Source organism: Labeo rohita, chromosome 5, assembly GCF_022985175.1.
Source record: "Labeo rohita strain BAU-BD-2019 chromosome 5, IGBB_LRoh.1.0, whole genome shotgun sequence".
Taxonomy (NCBI): domain Eukaryota; kingdom Metazoa; phylum Chordata; class Actinopteri; order Cypriniformes; family Cyprinidae; genus Labeo; species Labeo rohita.
The window spans coordinates 12,748,631-12,762,963 of NC_066873.1; the positions used below are offsets into that span (position 1 = coordinate 12,748,631).

At 36.6% G+C, this 14,333-nt stretch overlaps 1 protein-coding gene across 2 annotated transcripts in view; it reads right to left on the minus strand.

Moving 5' to 3' along the window:
- Positions 1 to 14,333, minus strand: part of specc1 (sperm antigen with calponin homology and coiled-coil domains 1) — a 128,796-nt gene extending 114,463 nt beyond the window's left edge. Inside the window, exon 1 of one of the 2 annotated variants that reach the window (XM_051108956.1) lies at positions 14,260 to 14,333. The gene's annotated coding sequence lies outside the window, so the exon portion shown is untranslated. Of the gene's footprint in view, positions 1 to 6,532; positions 6,622 to 14,259 lie in introns of those variants that run through there. The other variant, XM_051108957.1, reaches the window with a different exon arrangement.

Consider the following 14,333-nt stretch of genomic DNA (forward strand, 5'->3'; position numbering starts at 1 on the left):
AAAAGACCTGAGTTTTCTGTTGTTTTTTTACAGTGCTCTATTGTTTTGACTTGCTATTGAAAACACACTGTACCACTTATTTTATATCCTTCCTCAACTTTGTCTAACTAAAATGCTTAATGCTCAAACTGTCATCAAAGTGAAGCTATGAACAATGCCACTAAAATCCCAATAGCAGCATGGTTTTATTTACTCATCCATTTATGAAACCACTGCCTGAATTCCTTCAAAGCAATCTATTGTGATCCTTTTCATACAGATGCTGCAAAACTACAGCGTCAAAGGCAAATAAACCAAGGGTAGACTAACCAAACCTAGAGTAAATATCACCCGTCCACATTCATGTCTATTGGCCAATGAACAGAGAGGCCAACACCTACATACTGGTATACAATAGCCCCCTTTACAATATTAACATGCTACAATGCATAAACAGAAGACGGAGGCATGTGTAGTAGGGACATCTATTCATGTCTTTCAAATGACCCAAGACAACAAGTCACCTACGCAAAGTACAGACAAGGGTCTCTATTTATGTACTGCTCTATGACATGGCTAGCCTTCTGAAACACATGGTGATTATGGTTGTGTCCCAATCCACATACCTTCCTGCCTAAATCAAATGCAGTGTTAGAATTATACCCATCTTAAATCATGGTACATTAATAAAAAGTATGTCAAAGATGCCCAGATGATATACTATTTCTGGAAGGTTTACAAAGTGTGTTTTCAAAGCTCTACTCAAATGTGCCAAAAATGCAGCCACATTTTTTAAATCAGAGTAAGATCGATGTGTGGATTTAAACACATTAATTGGTTTAGCGTTTAAAAATGTACAGTATTCAAGCAGTCAAAATGACTAAAATGCACAGCCCTGATTGGCAAGTTGTGGTGTGGAACAATTATCAAAACTTTTAGGTATAATTATGGTTACAGTTGTAAATGACTCTACATGTTTAAATAAGTACACATATAATGCACAGTAAAAGTATGTGAATTGGGATGCAGCCTAATACCCTGCTGAGTCCAGTATTGGAGAAAACTCCAATAAATAACACATGAATAAAGTCAGTATGGGACAAATTCATCAGATTTTAACATCCCTTTAGCCCAGTTTCACTTCACTCTTCACTGCTACCAAAACCAGTGTGTTTTCCATTTTTACTGCTGATTTGACATAACCAGTTAACCACAAGACCTGCTCTGCAAGTCTGGACAACATCTGTATCTCATATGAACAACTGCGGTTTCAGTCCCCTTTTATTTAGACCCACCTTTAACTGAAGGCTTGCATTCTACTTCAAAACTCTGCAAACTGTGTCTAAGAAAGGAAAACTTTTTAGTGGTAGGGTAAGATTTGACAAACAACAGATGTGCCTTCATTTTCTAAGCCAATGGCTGTTTTCCAGCCTGACAGCTGATTAGACAGCAGACACGTGCAAAGAACTGCCAATTAGACATGTGTAACACAGGTAGCGAGAGGCTGTCGCCCCATGAGCCCACTTAGGAGTGCCTTTTACTTTTTCAGACACGCATAAACTAGTTAGCGGGTGGCCTTAAACTTAATTTAAACGTGACTGAGAAGAGCAGCGCTAAGATGAGACAGCAAAAATTTATAATGAACAACTACAATTGTATGATTTGATTTCTAAAGTATTCAAAGCTCTACTCAAAATGTGATCAAAATGCATTTAAACACATTAATTGGTTTTACATTTAAGTATTAAATGCACAAACCTAGTACATGTCAAAACTGAATTCAATCAGTAACACTTAAAAACTGTTTTATGTGAAAACATCTGAAAGTGCTTCCATGATGCCTCTAATGGTCTGTATCATCTCAGTGATTGACCTCCGCTCAAGATGCACAAATGCACACACACAGGATTAGCTGTGTGTCCACGTCAGTGAAGTAACATCTGTAGAGCACATGAGAGCAATAAATGTGTGCTGGCCCCTAAAATGCCAAGTCATAAGCTTCGAATTACAAAGCAGGACAGGAAGTTATCATTTCCATCCAAACTCTTCTCCAGTGCTGTGGGAAAGCTGTCACACAGTCTCCTCTAATCTAGAATGGGCCTACAGAAACAGTCCCCAAAGAATTATCAGGAAAAAACTTACTGATAAATAATATAAAAATTACTGTTGTAATGTCTTCTCCTACCAAGGCATCCAGTGAGATGTAGATGAAAAATGTGTGCTGTAAAGAAGATTACATGCACTATGATTTCCGAAATTTGGAAAACGTGGACGGAATCATGGAATTCAGTTATAAAATTGGCATGTACTATAACGCAGAATGTCAAGGAATTTTGGATAAATAAATTAAAAGCAGGTCAGTACACTTGAATCAAAACATGATATGGACTAGTGTCTATGAATATTGAATATAATAAGCCGCAAAAATGCTATTCAAATATGAATCTTAAGTCCTGTGTCTGTGTGAATGAATGGTGCAGACACGCGGTTTCATTTATTACACACATACTGAAGCACGCATAAACATAATTTTTAGAACTGCTCTGAATCACTTTCTCACACACAACAAGCCGCACAGCAACCCATCAAAAAAAAAGTTTGTTTTAACTTGCAGAAGCTGTGACAGAAATATGCTGCTTAATGTAGGCCTAATGATAGTACTTCTAGTAATAATTAAATTATTTTAAGGAATATTTACCAGAAAAAAACATTTACCACAATTTATTAACCAGAAAAAAGTAAATACATTACACAGTATTTCAGAAAAAAAAAAATAAAAGTAATAATATAATAATAATTTTATATATATATATAAAAATTCAGTTCATGGGAGAAAACGTAATAAAACCATTAAAATGGAATCAAGAAAATGAATGGAAAACATAGAATGTGACAAAATAAAACTGAATTTTAGAAAAAAATAAAATGTATTTCACAGGGCCTAAAAATCTCATTTTTGTTAAACTTTTAATAAATTGCTTTTAAATTGTGAATACACAACTATAAACGTGTACATTTTATGATTTAAATTAATTAGACACGCTTTTTGTTTATTATTTTTTAATTGAACAATTAAAACAGACCAAAAAACGGAATTTAGGAAACAATAAAATGCATTTCATAGAGCCCTAGAAGATCCACGTCCCCCTAAAGCAGAGCAGCTCTGCTAATGCCCACAGCACTTTTACCACTGCTGTCTGATTAGCTTGCAGTCTCATTAATTTCTGGTTTTGATCTTGATTTGATTCAATATAGATTCCTTTGGATATGTGTCAGGTACAGTAAATGACTTTTTTTTTTCCCAAAGAAAAAAAATCTCTTTCAACTAAAGCTTTAAACTATGCAGTAAATCCTGCACATTACCATAATAAGCTCAAACTATTGCATTAAATTGCTATTTTATTATTTATTATATTATAATGTTATAAAGATTATTGAGTGATAGCTTTCTTGAAGTAAATGCAGCATTACATGACATTGTTACAAGCTTTTTTACTGGTGCCCCTCTGTGTTTGAAATACTGATTAAGTGATTGCATGAGACATGATACATTTTCTAATATTAAACATTTAAGCTAAACGTTTTCAAATGTATGGTGTACACTACAGTCTCCGTGTTCACAGCGTCACAAACACAAATAATTTTTATATTTATTTATTTATATTTATATTTTCATTGTATGGCTATCTGGCATTTCGGTATGGAGTTAAAGGGTAGGACTATCATTTTTTGGTAGTATTACATCACATTGTGAGTGTATAATTAGTACCATTTGTTGTTTTCTCGTGTCATCTGATAGAGCGTTCGGACCCGGAAGTCACAGAAGAGGTGACGCTTGATGTCAGACTTAACAAGCGAACAACGGAATTAATATTGTCAATCCAGGCTAGCAAACATTTGTTTGGGGATTTTTTTTTAGCAGAAATCAATTAAATTGTGTCCAATACACATTTTAGTCCCTTCATTTCAGAATAATGAAGGGACAAAAGTTTATCAATAAAACATTCAGCTGAATATCACAAACAAGGCACAAGACAAAAAGAGGATAATAGTCTCTCTTGTCATAACTCAGAAAAGGACAAAGTATGCTCAAGGGTGCTACCAACATTTCCTTATTATAGTGTCATATAAACCATTACTTATTAACAGAAACATGTACTACTTAATGTAAGATCCCTGAGAGATAGTCGACATATTACAATATATTCAAAAAGGATGAGAACACAGATAAAAGAAGAGAAGGGATAAAAAGAGATGAACTGTATGTCAAACTGCTCATGCAGTATTCACAGCAGAGAGTTGATCTTTCTCAGAGATCTGCAGTCCCTGTGGAGCAGAGCTTCCTGTATGTGTGGTGTTAAAGCTGTGGATGAGTAAACACTCTACTGCTTACACTAGGGTTTCTTACTTCTGAAACAATAACCTCAACTGAACTAGACGCAGACTGAAGTCAGGAGGATTCATAGGCATAACTCAATCATTGAATGCTGCTTTGTGTTTACAATGTATTTGGACACTTAAAATGTGTGCAAATACCAGATGAATATATCATCATAATCAAATATCATCAGAAATGTAGAAGATGGGAAAATATATAGTATATATTTTTGACTATATTCTTAAATGTTATAATGCTTAACTGTGGTTGTCTGTTTGAAGGAACACACTTGTTAACCAGCTCTTTATTGACTGTGAGTAGTATACATTGGACAACAATTTGAATGATTTAAGCCCAACTTATTTAAAGCTTTTTTAAGTATGCAAGTGCCTGATTGACAACTTCATGCATGCACTAAATATCATCTTGACATCAGCTGATTAAAAGGCAATCCTGATCCTAGAGGCTCCACGTCCTGCAGAGTTTAGTTCCAACTAGACCCACCTTGCCTAGAGAGTTCTAGTAATACTGAAGATCCTGATTAGCTGGTTCAGGTGTTTTTAATTATTGGAGTTACACTCTGCAGGATAGTGGCCCTCCAGGAGCAGGATTTGACACCCATGTTCTGTCATCATTTGCTTGCAGATGGCACTTGGGCCTTGTCCACACTAATATGTTTTCATTTGAAAATGCATCTTTTTCTCTCTGTTTTGGCCTTCTGTCCACACTGAGATGGCATTTTTGACTAAATTGGATACATTTGAAAACACTATTTTGCATTGTAGTGTGGACTGTAAAAACAGAAGCTTTTGAAACAATGATGCACATTTAGTCATGTGACACATATTGTACCAACAGATATCTGTGTGTATACCACTTTCATACTGTTGCTACAGATTTCTTAATTTGTACACTCTCTATATTACAGTCCTGTAAAGATGACAGAAAATTTACCTGTGAAAATTTACTTTACTTGTGTTGTTGTGCCAAAACAAGAGGGCAGCTGCGTTTTAGATCAGACATGATCTAAATAACGATAAGTAAATATGACCTGGATTCGTCACTGAGATATTTTCCTAAATAAAATTATCTTGCCAGAAGAACTGCATGGAAAACTTTTCATGTCTGTTCCATCTGTATCATCTCAGTGAGCTTTTTTGAGACTTTACACACTGAAGCAAATTTAACATTTTCAACGTGTTTTGGTGGGAATACGAAACTTTTGGAAAATGCTTTAAAACGTGTGGATGGAGAGCGTTTTAAAATGAAAAGTCTGTTTTCAAATGTATAGAGATTAATGTAGATTTGGTTTGATATTTTCTATCTATTGCAAAAAGTGTGACTTAAAGTGGAACTTATTATGGACACTTATTACATGCCCTATTTGTTTATTTACTACATGCTACAAAGTGTTTCACATTATTCTTAAAAGACTACAGCAATATAATACACATTGTCATGAATAATAATCATCACTGAACATAAAAAGAAAACTATTACAGATACAAAATGTCTTTTTTGGGGTTCACTCTGGGCACACCAATGACACAAATAGCACAAATAAGCCTATACTAACTCAACAAAAATGAGAACAGGCCATACACAGTTATCCCAGATTGTATAATTATGCTTCTTCTACCTAGGGTATAAATTATTCCATATTAGCTGTATTTGCTATTATCACTATTGCCATTTATTTCTCATCTGCTTACATAGGTTATAACACCAATTTCGGAGGAATTTACCAAATTATTATGCCCTTACACACAAGCAGCAGTAATAAAATTGTAAGCAGAGTTTAAAATAAAAGCATCGCTATCCTCAAGTGTCAAGAACTTCAAAAATCAAGACTGTATGAAATTAAATTAACCGTGGCATTTCACTATCCGATGTGGCAACAGCATTCCATGCAGTTACCCAGGCTGACTGAGATTTACACAGCAAGTATGCAGTCCATTTCCTCCACACATTCCTGTCGTCTGAATGTAGAACCGCCAAATGTATTTTAACTGCACTACCAGATATTCAGCTTTGGGATATTCAGCCTGTTCTTCAGAAAAGCTACACTTAAGTTTTCTTAGGTCAAAATGCAACAGCCTTTACTAAACTACACCACTAATCACCATCATCAAGCATGTTTACAACACAAATAGGGTTACAACTAGGGTCAGTTACCTTTTATCCCAAACTCCTCTGTAGTGTGGAAAGATTATTATTTCCCAGAAAGCAGAACAGCCGGCAAAATGAAAGAGCGGCGTCAGAGACGCTGTAAACACACCTCCATCTGCCAACTCAGAACAGAGGCTGGCGCTTCAATCATTGTCAGTGACAAGCGAAGGGTGTGTACTTGCGTGCTTGAAAAAATGCAAACCATGCACAGCAAAGTATCAGTGAAAGCATCAGCGGTGCTCACGTCATGATCACCAACTGGGAAGTGAAGTTTAATGAAATGTTTGAAAGTAAGAAATCATAATTGGAAAGTAAAAATACCTTTGGATGAATGTCTAGGGTTTCACACATCCAGAGACAAAGGTAAACTGGAGCATGTCCTTTCGCTCTGATGTCTTTATGTGTGCAATTAGAGTCACAGTCCTCAGTTCTCCTGGGTACTGCTAAACTAATCCACCCACAAACCAAACATCAGCCACAGAACAAGACAGAGAGGAAAATTCGATCAGAGGAGGAGGCCTGAATGACTGTCTGTAAACAGGTCATGAATTAATTGAGTTTCTAGCTCCAAATTCAAAACAGGCTTCCCTGGTTTTCACAGAAGTCTAACACTATGTTCTAACCAAGTGTGACGCTGATAAAGATTCCAGTGGCAATTTGTGTGTGACAAAGAATATGACAATGGGGTGTGACAGGACACAGTTCTTTCTGTTTGTGCGCTCCCTTGCACTGGGATCGCAAAAAAAAAGATTATTATACTATTATTATACTATTATTATATTATGATTATTATTATATGATAAATTATACTGCCTATTAAACATGTATATTGAGTCAGTAAGCTCTACAGACCTGACCGGCTAATCTACAGTCAATTTGTTTGACTTAAGGCACACTGTTTAGTCATATCTCTGGAGGAAATCCCTGATGTCATTAACAGGTATTGGGGACACGTGGCGCATGCAGTTTCCCCGACAACTAAACAAGTCTGATGTTGCCAGGCATTTAATCAGTGGTGACTGATAATGTGCTGTGTGTGAAGATGCAAATGACTAGTATATTACACATCATTCCTTACACCACACTAGCTGTGTTCCAAAACCTAGTGAGCTCCTTATGGAGACAGCATTTTAAGGCATCTGACACAAAGGCTGTTCCAAAAGATCTGTATCTTAATTCTTAATTACACTGCCTACTAAGGTTTTGTTTTGGCAGCATCATATCACATGTACACTTCATAAAGAAATCTTAATACTGTGTTTTTTTGTTTAGTGATGGTCAAGTTTGTCCTGAACAGGTAAACTGCCCGCTGTTTCTTTCAGATTCTTTGGTTTTTCAGCATTTTTGTGTATTTGAACCCTTCCAACAATGACTGTATGATTTTAAGATCCATCTTTTCACACTGAGGACAACTGAGGGACTCTCATGCAACTATTACAGAAGGTTCAAACGCTCACTGATGCTCCAGAAAGAAAACACAATGCGTTAAGAGGCAGGGGGTGAAAACTTTTTGAATTTGAAGATCAGGGTAATTGTAACTTATTTTGTCTTTTGGGAAACATATTCTGAATGGCAGTATTAAATTAAAAAACATATATATGATATTTAGGCAAAATAAGAAAAATGTACAAATCTTCATTCTGTTTGAAAGTTTACACCCCTTTAATGCATCAGTTTTCTTTCTGAAGCATCAGCGAGTGTTGTCTGCGTTTGCACAAACTGACTTGCTGAAATCAAAACAGGGACGATAATAGGTGAGCACCAGCCAATGAGATCTGCACATTAGTTCCACCCACTACCAGAGACACTGGCAGTATCTTATAGTTGTTCTTAAAAGCTGAAGAATTCCAAAAAAAAAACTGTTATTTTGACAGGAAAATACAACAAAGAATATTGCATGGTATGTAATACTCTCTCACTCTCTTTCTTTGCATGTGTGTGAGAAACAGTGCTCTCAGCAAAGCAACGACGAGTTGTGTGCCTTCACACTAGAGTTTATGGTACGTCAAATACAGGTACACTGCGCATCTATTGAGATTAAGATTGAGATCGAGAATTGAAAAATAGCAAAGATCACTCGACAGAGAGTGAAACTCTGGAGGGCTTAGTCTGAGTGTTCAGCGAATTAAAGCATATCTGTGCTAAATTTATACTTAGCCTTTAACTCACACACTGGCAAGTAGAATTTATTAGCCAATGCTAGACATCATTTAGTTGCCCAGAGTGAAGATTAAGTTGCATATGCAAATAATTTACTTGCATTGTAGAGGGTTGTGTGATGATCTCAGTGAAAAGAATACATGTAGGATAACTCATAATTGTGATTATTAATTTTGATTAATATAATTTACATACTTTTTGTAGGCATGCACATGGCACAATGACAGATTGTCTCTTAAATTAATGTAATCTTTTTTTAGTATCATTGGCTGGGGTTATATTACCTTCCTTGCATTCAGGTAAGATTCATGTTAGAGAATCATCTCATGACAAGACTCATGACAAGAGTCAGCACTCTTTTCAGGCTCAGAATTGACAGCAGAAAAATGCAAAGCATCCCATTTACTAAAATAACTCCACTGAATCAGGTCTCTTCTGATCGTCCCATTGATTAGACTAAAGCTGTGAAATAATGTGATGCTGTGTTGGGATGTGTGATGCTGAGCTGCTGTGTAAGCAACATTCCTTCTGTATGCAATTAAGCTTTACTTCACACACACGCACAAAACCACACTGGCTACATAAGAACTAATGGTGCACTGATCACTTTTGAGAGCAAAACCAAATCATACATTCAGACATTCTCATTATTATTCATCTACAAATGCCTAAAAGTTTTCCTTTTTAAATATTTAAAATTCCCTCTACTACCAGATATTTACAAACATTCTTCAATTATTTATTTATTTTATTTGTTAAAAGAAAAAATCCCATCTTCTCATCTATGACTGTTACAGACACACACACTGCTATAGCCATTGAGAACCATTGACTCCTGAATGTCTCATTCGACTGGAATTGACCTTCCTATTCCAGAGGCCAAATACTATTTATAGTGACTTCATTTGATCTCAATGTGTGTGCTTTTGTTAGAGCAAAGAGGATGATGTGACCAGGAAGCTGGGCTGTCATTGCTTCCTTAAATTATCAGAGATAATTTACTTTATCTGAAGAACCAGTCAAGGTTCTTACCGTATATATGACTATTCAAAACACCTCAATTACACATGGATTAATGGTTTAAAGCTGTCTTAACTGCTGGTATGACCTCTCAAATTCCAGCATCTCATACAAACACTCTACACTACATTATAAAAAGCAAAAAGATTTAACCTTTATCTTTTGAGACAGCAGGGGTTTTATTCTGATCAGACTGCTGTAGTATGAACTCATAGAAATGCAGAAAGCTCTATCTAGGACAGTGTGTTCTAGAGAGCTTAGCTGTCTATCCTAGAGACACACTTGCTACTTCCTTTGATGGTTTAACCAGAAAAAAACTTGAGGGTGTAATTACCTACAAATAGCTAGACACTGGGTGATTTAGGAAAGTTTTACTTCGGCTGTTTTTAGCTTTATTTTGGTTGGTAGAAGAAGTATGAAAGTTTTCGAAGAAAAAAATGATGACTTGTTTTCCACTGTTTTTTTTTCCCTCTATCACTGTGTAATCACACTGGAGGACTGACTACGCCCAAGACTGATTGACTTGCTATGAAGATGCAATAGAGGTCTAAACATTTCCTCTGTAAAAGGGCATTTGTAGTTCAGCCTAATTTTATGGTTGTATGCAAAGCTAAATTTACCTCCTTCAATCTGACACACACTGACTCCAAAAAAAATGCAGACTTTTTAAAGGAACCCTGGCTTGTATGACTTGTATGGCTTAATATAACTTAAAAAAAAATAACATAAATTATGTCTCTTACTGAAATATGTAGTAGAAAGATTTACCTAGTTGAAAGATTTACGTCATGTAAAAAACTTCACATTGTTTTATACATATTTCACAAGTTCACCTGCCCATCCTGTCCTGATGGAGGCTCAAACCCGAGGCTCCGCTTTAGCAGTGAGTTCAACCCCCGACTGTGGTACTACTCAGAGGGAGAATAACAGAAATAGAGGAGAAGATAGCGGAGATGGACGGATGTTGGAAGGAATGACGCTGGGACTGTGCAATGAGTGCTGCTTATATAGGCTCGAAATGATGATTGACAGGACTGAATGATTAGGCTCCTCCCGAACCTATGTTTGGTATTTGCTATTTTTACCTCAACACAACTTGAAAAAATAAAATACTGATACGATGCCACATTGTACAGAAGGGCAACAAGAGAAGCAAAGTCTTCACTGCTTTCTAAGCAATAAGAAGAGGAGAAAAAAATGGGAAGATGCCTGTGGACGAATAAAACTTCCTAAAGACCCGCGTCTTTGTTCTCTCCACTTTAGCCCTGATGCCTTTGAGGCTTTTAGTAGACCACAGCTACTGAAAGAGCTTGAAAACAGCAGAGACAAGAAAAGCTAAATGACATCTTCGCAGGCTGTAAACATGCCAACACTTGTCATGACACCTTAGCCACTGAAGGAGTTTCTCAGCGTGGCTTTCACTCGATTTCCAGGGGCATTTATACTCCTTGTGGGGAAAAATTTGGTTTAAGCCTATGCTTATATCCATCTTCATCTGTAAGCTCTTTCAGTAGCTGTGGTCATCGTGTCAGTATTTTATTTTCCGAGTTGTGTTGCGGTTAAAATAGCAACAGATAGCGGCAGTAGCTGACCGAGTGCAACCATTTCACATCATCGAAATAATTGCGCCCCCCATAAACCAAAATATAAAACAATATGGATTTTTTTAAATAACGGAAATCTTTCCTGGATTTTCTACTGCATATTTCAGAAAGGGACTTCATTTACATTATATTAAGCCATAGAAGTCTTAATAATCAGGGTTCCATTTAAAGGGGTCCTATTATGCTTTTTCACTTTTTGAACTTTAGTCAGTGTGTGGTGTGTATCTTTCGGCATAAAAAATCTACAAAGTTACAAATCTCAAAGTCCACTCCAAAGGGAGATATTTCATTTTTAATTTTTCGTTTTTAAAAATCCCTTTTCAAGAACTACAACAAACGGCTCCTTTGGATTACAACGTTTGTTTTCCACATGCAATGATGTCACAACGCGGTCCATTAGAATATCATTAAATTAAATCCCGCCCACAGAAATTTGAATTCTTGGTGTGGGGATGAGGTGAGGGATTACCCTAACGATGCAGCGCAGAGAGCCGCTTCAACAAACCGCAGCGCGGTGGGTATAAACACAAGCATTGATTCAGAGCAATAACGCACCACAGACGTGTACAGTACAGGGGGTCAAAACACATGCCGAAGCCGTGGTCTGCTCCGGCTGCCGCGTCGGAGCCATAACGTGCCGGTGGTAAGATGTTTTATTGATGTGGTAAGGATTTATTCATCATACAGTGTAGATTACGTTAGCTTCACTTATACCGCGAGTGTTTTTAAAATGCATAAACTTGCACTCGAACAGGCTAGGCTAATCAGTGATGATGTTCTTTGATAATGTTAGGCTGCTTTTAGCCTTATGCTGGAGCTGGTTTCAGGCAATGAAACTAAGTATGTAAATAATTAAATACATTAGCACGATAATATCACGTATTGGCGATCTCGCAGGCTGATGACAGGACTCAACACTACTGTAGCGTATTATTTACTCACTCTCCATGCATCCTAGGTGTATATGACTTCCTTCTTTCAGACAAATGCAATCTGAGTTATATAAAAATTTGCCTCACATGGCTCCAGGGGGTTAATAAAGGCCTCCTGTATCAAATAGATGTGTTTTTGTAAGAAAAATATCCATATTTAAAACGTAAGAATCACTTTAATCCAGCTTACGCTAACAGCTGTACACGGAACTTGCTTCTTTGACAAGGGGCGTGGCAGTGCTGACACACCATCTAAGCTGTTCGCCAATCGCAACGCAGTGGGATAGCTAACCAATCACAACACATTTAATTTTTCGAAAGGTGGAACCCGGAACTAATCGAGTCATTTGTGCCAGGCTGGGAGAAATGTATTGTAATTATGTAAACTGTGTTAGAAATAATGCGTTTTTTGAGCCACCAAGCATGAAAGCATGTTCTAGTACACCCCCAAAACAAAATCAAGACTCTGTTAAAGAGCATAATAGGACTCCTTTAATGTTACATTTTTGGCAATGTGTTGAAATACACAAACCAATTCTCTTTATTTCATTGGTTATCATAAGATGTTTCATATAGAAGCTGCCATGGGCAGTAATTCTCTGAAACAAAAAACAGCTGTGAGACGTAATCAGAATTGTGAGAAAAAAGTCAGAATTACAAAACGTAAACTCAGGATTCATATGAAAATTTCAGAATTGTAAGATATAAACTTAAAAATGCAAAAAAAAAAAAGAATTTTTACAATTTTTTTTCCCTCAGAACTGAGAGTTTCTGTCTCACAATTATGTTTATATGAGAAAAAAGTCAGAATTTTGAGAAAGCGTCCAAATTGTGCTCTCTTAATGAGAATATATACTAGATGTAAAATGCAGCTTTGTGGTCATATCATAATGTGTGTGAGCACATAATAAGCCTTTAGGGATCTATTAAAATTCAGAAAGCAATTTCTCACAGACGCCCATAGTAAAAACAAGAACTTTTGCTACCGCTGCACAATACTCTAACCAAGAACAAATGCTGAAAAGACTGGAGGTGCTCCAAAACACACAACTAAACACAACACAACTAATTCTATGCATTTTCAACATATAAATACGTACAGGTTTCATATATGTTGAAACATTTTCATTATCCACATAATAAGCTAGCCAACGCGTAAACACAGCATAAACGCTTACGAAAAAATTTTCGCCTGTTCCCATAGCAACACTTCGCCGCTCCAACGATTTCTGGGCACTTGAACGGGCGCAGAATTTGTTTGTAACATTATCAGTATCAGTCAACTTCGATTATTTACTGTTTTAAAACACTACTGTTACTGTTTACCTAACACGAGTATACCACAAAAAGTGTTTTGTATAAAAGTTTTTTGTTGACAGTTCAGTTCCGAGAGACCTGTTTTTGAACCACCCTACAAGTAAAATAAATAAATAGAAATCTCAAACTAGATAGATAGATAGATCTGCATTAGCAATAAATACTAAACACTGTGTTACACTAAATCATCTGACGTTACGTCTGAACTACTTAAAGACGTAAACACTTCACTATTCAGTTCTCTTCAAAAACATTCAGAATCGTTTTCAAATAAATTAAATACGACATGTCCAATTTTGTCGATGCCTCTCCGCAGTGACTGGTGTCTCAGAGCTCTCGTGACAGAACTAACGTTACTGCAGTATCTCACCGCTGACTGTCACCGTGTCGCTATCCGAAGAAAACATCACGCGAAATAATGAATATAAAATAAAATGAACATGTGAGCTTTGAATCGCTATCCTTATCACAGCAAAGGGCTCATTAATCAGACAGCGGTGACCGTTAAAAACAGCAGCTCATACTCTGGCGCGCAACACTACAACATCCGCTGATAAAAGTGCGGGTAAGTACAGCGTTTGCCCCGACGTCGACTGTAAAGGATTCCTTTAAGTTATAAACTGTATTAAACAGAATCACTACCATGACAATATATTCTCCCACACAAGGAAAAACATCATAAATTGAGGTTGAGACTCACCTGTTCCCTGACGCCGAGGAGCGACGCTGTCACCAACTGAAGATGCTGGAGCGCCAAACATAACTTCTCCGCTA